The sequence below is a fragment of the Pezoporus occidentalis genome, unplaced genomic scaffold, assembly GCF_034315485.1.
Source record: "Pezoporus occidentalis ecotype Australia unplaced genomic scaffold, CSIRO_AGI_Poc_V1 ctg3, whole genome shotgun sequence".
Taxonomy (NCBI): domain Eukaryota; kingdom Metazoa; phylum Chordata; class Aves; order Psittaciformes; family Psittacidae; genus Pezoporus; species Pezoporus occidentalis.
In genome coordinates this window covers 15,056,977-15,065,497 of record NW_026914940.1, presented here as the reverse complement: position 1 = coordinate 15,065,497, position 8,521 = coordinate 15,056,977, and positions in this window count along the sequence as shown.

Genomic DNA, 8,521 nt, shown 5'->3' with positions numbered 1-8,521 from the left:
CCTCTTTCCACTGCTCCTCTGTAACCTGAAGTAAACGGCTTTAGTCTGGAGGGACGGGAGCAGATTCTTGGAGCAAATCTTGGAGCAGATTCTCCTGGAAGCCATGCTAAGGTACATGAAAAACAACAAGGAGTTTGGTGACAGCCAGCATGGCTTCACTAAGGGGAAATCCTGCCTGACCAATTTGGTGGGCTTCTATGATAGGGCTACAGAACTGATGGACAGGGATAGAGCAGTTGATGTCATCTACCTGGACTTGTGCAAAGCGTTCGACACTGTCCCAAACAACATCCTTGTTTCTAAATTGGAGAGACATCAATTGGATGGATGGACCACTCGGTGGATAAAGAACCGGCTGGATGGCCGCACGCAAAGAGTTGTGGTCAATGGCTCAGTGTCTGGCTGGAGACCAATAACGAGTGGTGTCTCTCAGGGATTGGTGTTGGGACCAGTCTTGTTCAACATCTTTGTTGGTGACATGGACAGTGGGATTGAGTGCACCCTCAGCAAGTTTGCCGATGACACCAAGCTGTGTGGTTCGGTTGATACGCTGGAGGGAAGGAATGCCATCCAGAGGGACCTTGACACACTTGTGAGGTGGGCTGACGCCAACCTCATGAAGGTTTACCATGCCAAGTGCAAGGTCCTACACCTGGGTGGGAGCAATCCCAGGCACAGCTACAGGTTGGGCAGAGAAGAGATTCAGAGCAGCCCTGCAGAGAAGGACTTGGGGGTGTTGGTCAATGAGAAAATGAACATGAGCTGGCAGTGTGTGCTCACAGCCCAGAAAGCCAACCGTATCCTGGGCTGCATCAAAAGGACTGTGACCAGAAGGTCAAAGGAGGGATCCTGCCCCTCTACTCTGCTCTTGTGAGACCTCACCTGGAGTATTGTGTGCAGTTCTGGTGTCCTTAACATAAAAAGGATATGGAACAGTTGGAACAAGTCCAGAGAAGGGCCATGAGGATGATCAGGGGCCTGGAGCACCTCCTGTATGAAGACAGGCTGAGAAAGTTGGGGCTGTTCAGCCTGGAGAAGGCTGCTTGGAGACCTCATAGCAGCCTTCCAGTGTCTGAAGGGGGTCTACAAGGCTGCTGGGAAGGGACTCTTCACTAGGGATTGTAGTGATATGACAAGGGGTAGTGAGTTCAGACTTAAAGAGGGGAAGTTTAGATTGGATATAAGGGGGAAGTTCTTTAGTGTAAGAGTGGTGAGCCACTAAAATGGGTTGTCCAGGGAAGTTGTGAATGCTCCATCCCTGGCGGTGTTCAATGCCAGGTTGGACAGAGCCTTGGGTGACATGGTTTAGCGTGAGGTCTATGAAATAACCATTAAAAACAGATGTGAAAATACAATTTGATAACCAGTCTACCTGCTAAGAGCAATAACCTCTTGTAGGTTATAATCATGGAGAATACATAAAGCCAATACACCATTCCAAGAGCAACAGTCAAAGAAATCAAGGAGTATTTCCAGAATGAAAGAGGGAAAGTTTGTATGTTACACTATAACACTGAGTATAAAATACATTAATAGCTGTAGATAGTTATAACAACAAAGCTCAGTCCAGTTCAGCTTCTGAATCTCACTTCCTTTTTCTTACTGTAAAGATCATAATTTTTCAAAATCCAAATTTTGAGTGCTAGGCCTTTATAGACAGAGCATAGCTAAACTCAGATATGCAGACAGTCCTACCTTAATCAGCATTCAGACTGTTGTACATTCTGTAACTTCTTTGTAGATAAATAAACATGGTATATGAGAGCCGTCTATCTGGCACTCAGCATGAAAGCTGAACAGAGAAAAGAAGATCACTGAAAAAGAACTCATAACAAGCAGCAACTCCTCCCACCCCCAGTAAACAACTGAGAAAATAAAATACTGTGCAGCATAATAACAATTATTTATGCTGCTCATAGTAAAGCTCCCTAGTCACATACATTTTTTATAGCTTTGTCTTAGCATGATGTTGATACTGATTTTTGTATTCCTGACCTTTTGGAGTCTTAAAAGCTGCTATATCTTAGTCCTGCTCCTTAGGGTGCTCTGATGTTCTTAATGGAGTAACTACTGCTTTCTTCATCCATAGAAGAAATAGAGTCTTGAGATGCTTGGATTTACAACTTGTTTTAAATGCCTTAACTGGACATGTAATTAATTACTTAGTAGTAATTTAAGATATACAAAATGGTTTAAATTCCATTAACCATATTGCTCATAATAGTTCCTACAGATTAGGACAGCAAAACTAGGAGATCTACAAGTATCTACAGGTAGACACTCAAAGAGCTCACAAAATGAAGTCATATATCAAGGACAGGCTGAAAGAGATCCAACAAAAAAGGGAGTGGGTGTGTGTGGGGGGGAGAAGGCATTAAATTAATCCAGATTTTCACTTTTGCACTATGAAAAATTTCCAGCTGTGTTGCTTTGATTTCTCCACATTATCCATCCACCAGCCCTCATCTGAGGAGCAAGCTGTTCCACTCCAACTTTTGGGAGGGAGTTTTAGTATTATTTGGGACTTTTTCCAACTTGTTGATTCCATTTCTTCCTATGAAGGCAAATATGACAAAACCAACTGATAAGAATGCCTTTAAAAGTTGACATTTATGACTTTCACAACTTACAATGCAATAGAAATAAGACAATTCAGCCTTAGTTTAGAATAAGATAGAGCATGAATCCAGGGCTGAATTCAGAGATTGGTTCATTTCTCTAGATGTTTGAAATCAAAGTCCCCAAAACTAGGTCCCAACAGCTGATAAATACTAATTTTTTTCATTGGGAAGTAGTAAATTAAAACTAAATCTTCCTTATTACTGTTTTTATTTTTGATGCATTAAGCATTGAAAATCCCAGAATAATCAGTTAACATTTCTAGTCAAATAATTGATCAATATTTTCTTTTTCCTGTTAGAAAACAAATAATGAGTGTTGTATTCAAAATCTCTTATGGGCATGAAAATAACACATTTTATTTGAGGAGCCAAGAATTTATTCTGAGTCAATTAAAATAATGCTAACAGTCTAATCAAAATACAGCAATTATAAAAATAAAACAGAGCATCACAGCAAGTTGTCAAAATCCAAAGCTGTTTGCTAGTATCTTGGGAGTCAGCTTCCTATTAGTCGGTGGGAGTCCTCTTGTTTGTTCTATGTGGCCTTTTGTTCAGTGATTCTCAGTTACTTGGGTTTTCTATCCCCTTTGTTAACTTTAAAATTGATTTTCCCTTAAACACTACCAGGTGTGATCTTTATGATCTCTGTTTGCAGAATAGGACTTTTATCATAGCTCAGTAAATACATGTTTGACATTGCTAGTAACAGGCTCTGCAATGACTTTGTGGGGCCTCAGGACTGAGGCTGACAAAGTTTACTTTGTCTGAATTTGCTTAAACCTTCCTGGAACTTTGTTTTTATTTGATTTAACTGTAACAGCAACTTTTCCAACAACTGGAGATTTGTTTTATTTTTACTTAAGTTTGTGTAGTGTAGCTGTAGTTTTTATACAGATAGAAAGTACAAGCATGAGATGGTTAAGAGATAAAGCACAGGGTCCAGACCTCAGGGCTATAAACAACTCAGAGAAAAGCAAGCATAGAGCTCTTTTTAGGATTTGTCCAAAAAGAGAATGAAGAAAAAATAATACATATAAAATGCGCATTATGTAAAAAAAAATTGAGAACACTGAAGAAAAATCAAACTGCAAACTGAGTTTAACAAACACATAAAAATAGCCAGGGTGAATCCTGAAGTGAGAAGGAGGAAGAAACCATCATAATTAACACCATATTCCTCCATAGGAAGGACTTAGGATGCTGATGACTTGCCATAGAATCATAGAATCATAGAATAGTTAGGGTTGGAAAGAACCTTAAGATCATCTAGTTCCAAACCCTCTGCCATGGGCAGGGACACCTCACACTAAACCATGTCACCCAAGTCTCTGTCCAACCTGGCCTTGAACACTGCTAGGGATGGAGCATTCACAACTTCCCTGGCCAACCCATTCCACTGCCTCGCCACTCTTACCGTAAAGAACTTCTTCCTTATATCCAATCTAAACTTCCCCTGTTTAAGTTTGAACCCGTTACCCCTTGTCCTATCACTACAGCCTCTAATGAAGAGTCCCTCCCCAGCATCCTTATAGGCCCCCTCCAGATACTGGAAGGCTGCTAGGAGGTCTCCAAGCAGCCTTATCTTCTCCAGGGGCAGGATTACCTCCTTTGACCTCCTGGTCACGCTCCTTTTGATGCAGCCCAGGATACAATTGGCTTTCTGGGCTGCAAGTGCACACTGCCGGCTCATGTTCATTTTCTCATTGACCAACACCCCCAAGTCCTTCTCCTCAGGGCTGCTCTGAATCTCTTCTCTGCCCAACCTGTAGCTCTGACTGGGATTGCTCTGATCCAGGTGTAGGACCTTGACCTTGGCATGGTTGAACTCCATGAGGTTGGCGTCAGCCCACCTCACAAGCATGTCAAGGTCGCTCTGGATGGCATTCCTTCCCTCCAGCGTATCAACTGAACCACACAGCTTGGTGTCATCGGCAAACTTGCTGAGGGCGCACTCAATCCCGCTGTCTATGTCATTGACAAAGATGTTAAACAAGACCAGTCCCAACACTGACCCCTGAGGGCCGCCACTTGTTACTGGTCTGTTTATACTACTATGTCTGCTATATACTAGTGCTGTGATGGTACATGGAATACTATGAAAGGTGAAAAAACCTGTTAGTGATTTGTATCTTGAAGAAATAAAGTATTTAGTATTATGTATTTGGATACGGAAAAAACCTGGGAGGTGATTGGAATTTTCTATATAGTGAATTTTCACTTCATTTATCTGATTATTGTCTTTTTTTTTCACCACTGGATCTTGATTTTTTTGTTTATGGTACTTTAATAAATTTCTGAAACACAGCACTAGCCTATTGAACAATCGTTGAATAGTTTTAGGCTGCAAAAGCTACTGCTGGTGCTGCGTAATTACTTCTAAAATACATAAGTAGCAAAATAAAAACTTTAAGCTCTATGTTGTTTTACATTTCTTGTTTCTTTATGATCAGAAGATCAAGATTAATAATGGATGAAAATCCATCTTACACATTTTCTCAGTTAGTCCACTTAGAAATCTAATGAAGTATCTTTTCTAATTTTGAAACCCATTTTGAAATGGAAGACTTCATGCAGAAATGAACTTCATTCATTAAAAAATAAATTAACAAATAGACACAAGCATAAATTCAGTATAGAGGAACTCATTCTGGTGATAAAATTCTGATCAGAAATACAGTGTTTAGATTTTCAGGTTTAAACACTGGGTTTGTATATTGGCAGCAATAACTGCAAGCAGTTTTGATCAACAAAAAATACTAAGCAAATAGCTAAGTAAATAATTTTATCACTGTGGGTAAATTGTGTTCACTTTATAAAAGTACGACCAATCAATCATTGAATAGCAGCTTACCAGAAACTTCATATCTCCTATTCCTAGAACTGCATGATTCGCTGGTGTTAAGCACAAAGCAAATCTATACTGAAAGTGGCACTGGTCCTAAACCAATCCATATAGTCTTTGATATGAAAGTTATGTACATTAATAAGAATAAATATATTAATAAATTCCAACAATTCTTCATCTTAAAGATGAAAAAGCAAAGAAAATAATATATGAAGCAGTGAGTCATTTGGATAAACCAGCTCGTCTTATCAATTCCGTTATTTTACTGAGTATATTAAAACAGAAACACTTGAAAATATCAGAAAGGGTATCTGTCTCACCACAATTGTCTTTTTCAGTTATATGGTAATTATATTTTTCTATTTTATCACTTCCTACCCATAAGCAAACTAAAATATCTCTTGAAGTTATTTGGAGCCTTTATTTTAATCCATTTCTAAGGAAATTTATTTATAGTTGCTAGAAACATATTGTTTCCATTTCTGAAGCCTTTTCTCAATGTCCCTGGTGACCACTGATAAGAATTTATTTCATTTCAGTTGTCAATTTTTTTGCCTATGGTGCTTTATTGAGAGAGAGGACTCCTGTATTGATTTCAGTGTTTTCTGAATTCATGTGTCTTTTCAATTCAGCTATTAGTTAATTTCTGAAGAACTAAAAGTGGGCCAAATGCTAACTTTTTTTCTGAATAGAACAAGTTTTGCTCTGTCAAAAATTTCACTCTATTTAGTAGTGTGAATAAGGTCTTATTCATCCAGTATAAGATTCAGACCAGTAGGTAGAAAGAACCTGCACTGAACTTGGAGTGATTTGTCTCCTCAGAACCGCAGGAAACTCCCTGACAGCTGGGGAGACTGCAGGTGATAAAAGCGAAATAAGTGCATTATAGATGACTATCCTTTGCATTATGTGATGAAGAACTGATAGAGATTTCATCTTAGAGAAAAAATATGTAGGAGCAATGCTGACAAGGTTTCATGGGGCACTACTGCCAATACAGACTACATGACTAGAGAGCAGCAAACTACCCCTCCCTTCTGCCTGTCCTGGAGGATTCCTGTGCTGAAGGCTCAGGTTGCTCTGGCTTAAATGCAAGGCTTCAGTGAAATCTTAGCACTTCTTTAATTAAGTAATGCCTCTGTGATGTAGTCTAGTTTTAATTTTTAAGCCTCCAACATACCTGGTTTTCATCTCTGCAGTTTAGCTTGCTTCCCGCTTTACTCTGCGACAGTGCACTTGTCCTCAGAAGGACATACTCAGGTTAGAGCATCAGCCTGATTGTTACCTTCAAGGGCAAATAGAAACTGAGTGGCCTCTTAAGAAACTCAACTATTCCTGGCATCTGGAACTTAGAAAAAGAAAGCAAAGGAAGTTGTATTATTGTTACTGAATGCAGCACTTGAATTTGTTCTGTTGGTGATATTTTCACAAGAATGATGGAACTTCTGTGTATATCAGGAGCAGTAAAAGTTTCCATTTAGTTTACAAAGAAAAATGGTTCAAAATTGAAATGGAAAAAAGTTATCTATGGAAATGTGCAACAGAGTTTGCCAACAAATATGTATAAAAGTTATATCCTTGTCCCAAAAATCATGAGCTTTATGTGGCAAGTATATTTGATCTCCTACAAGTATGGGCTTTGCAAGTAATCTCAACATCCATACTATTAAATAACATTACAGGAGTATTATGCATCCTGTGCTTGTTGAAAAAAAAAATGATAAAAGCTTATCCCAAATGTGCCAGAAAATTCTAACATTTTTCAGAATTTTATTATAAAGCTCTGCCGTGGTTTAAGCCCAGGTGGCAACCCAGAACCATGCAGCTCGCTCCCCCCACTTCCTCTCCCACTCCCAGAGGGATGGGGAGAAGAATCAAAAGAATGTAACTCCCACGGGTTGAGATAACAGCAGTCCAGTAACTAAGGTGTAACACTGCTGCTACCACCAATAATAATAATGATAAGGGAAATAACAAGGGAAGAGAATTCAACTGCTCACCACCCACTGGCCGATACCCAGCCCGACCTGAGCAGTGATCTCCCTTCCAGGTCACTGCCCACAGTTTACATACTGGGCATGACGTGCTGTGGTACGGAATACCCCTTTGGCTAGTTTGGGTCAGGTGCCCTGTCTCTGCTTCCTCCCAGCTTCCCCTCCTCCCTGGCAGACCATGAGACTCAGAAAGTCCTTGGTCAGAGTAAACATGACTGAGCAGCAACTAAAAACATCTCTGTTATCAGCGCTGTTCCCAGGCTGAAAGTCAAAACCACAGCACTGCACCAGCTACTAAGAAGGAGAAAAATGACTGCTACTGCTGAACCCAGGACAAGCTTATAAAATTCAGTGCATTTTTTCCTCCTGTTCTTTTTGGACTATCTTGTGATTCCCATTATTAATTACAATCTATTCAAAAGCATTTATTCTCCTCAATTACAACTAGAACTGTAATTTAGCTTTTTTTTTCTGTCATTGGGGTTGCACTAATATAGGAAAAGAAGTGATAATGTTCACTTTCATCTCATCTAAAATTTTCATTTTTGTGCAGATACAGTAGGCCTTGTGCAATGAGATGCTTGCTTAATGAGACACATAAACATATTTCAAAACTGGTCATAGGACCTTTGTTTTTCTGTTGATGACCTGTTCATGTTCCCTTTCTTCTGTATTCATCACATCAGAGAATTTAATTGGGAAAATTCTCCTGCTCCTTGAGTCATGTGCTGTGATATATACCCCACTCATATTTTGCAAATAAATTGAAGTTTGTCATTAAGGTAAATTGAGGTTTATTATGGAAGTGATTTTTGCATCCCCTTCATCCTTTTTTGCTTCCTTCCCATTCATATCCTTCCATCACATAGAATCATAGAATGGTTTGGGTTGGAAAGGACCTTAATGATCATCTAGTTCCAAACCCGCTGCCGTGGGCAGGAACAACTTCCAGTAGACCAGGTTGCTTCAAGCCCCATCCAATCTGGCTTTGAACACTGCCCAAGATAGGGCATTCACAGCTTCTCTGGGCAATCTGTGCCAGTGCATCACCACGCTCTCAG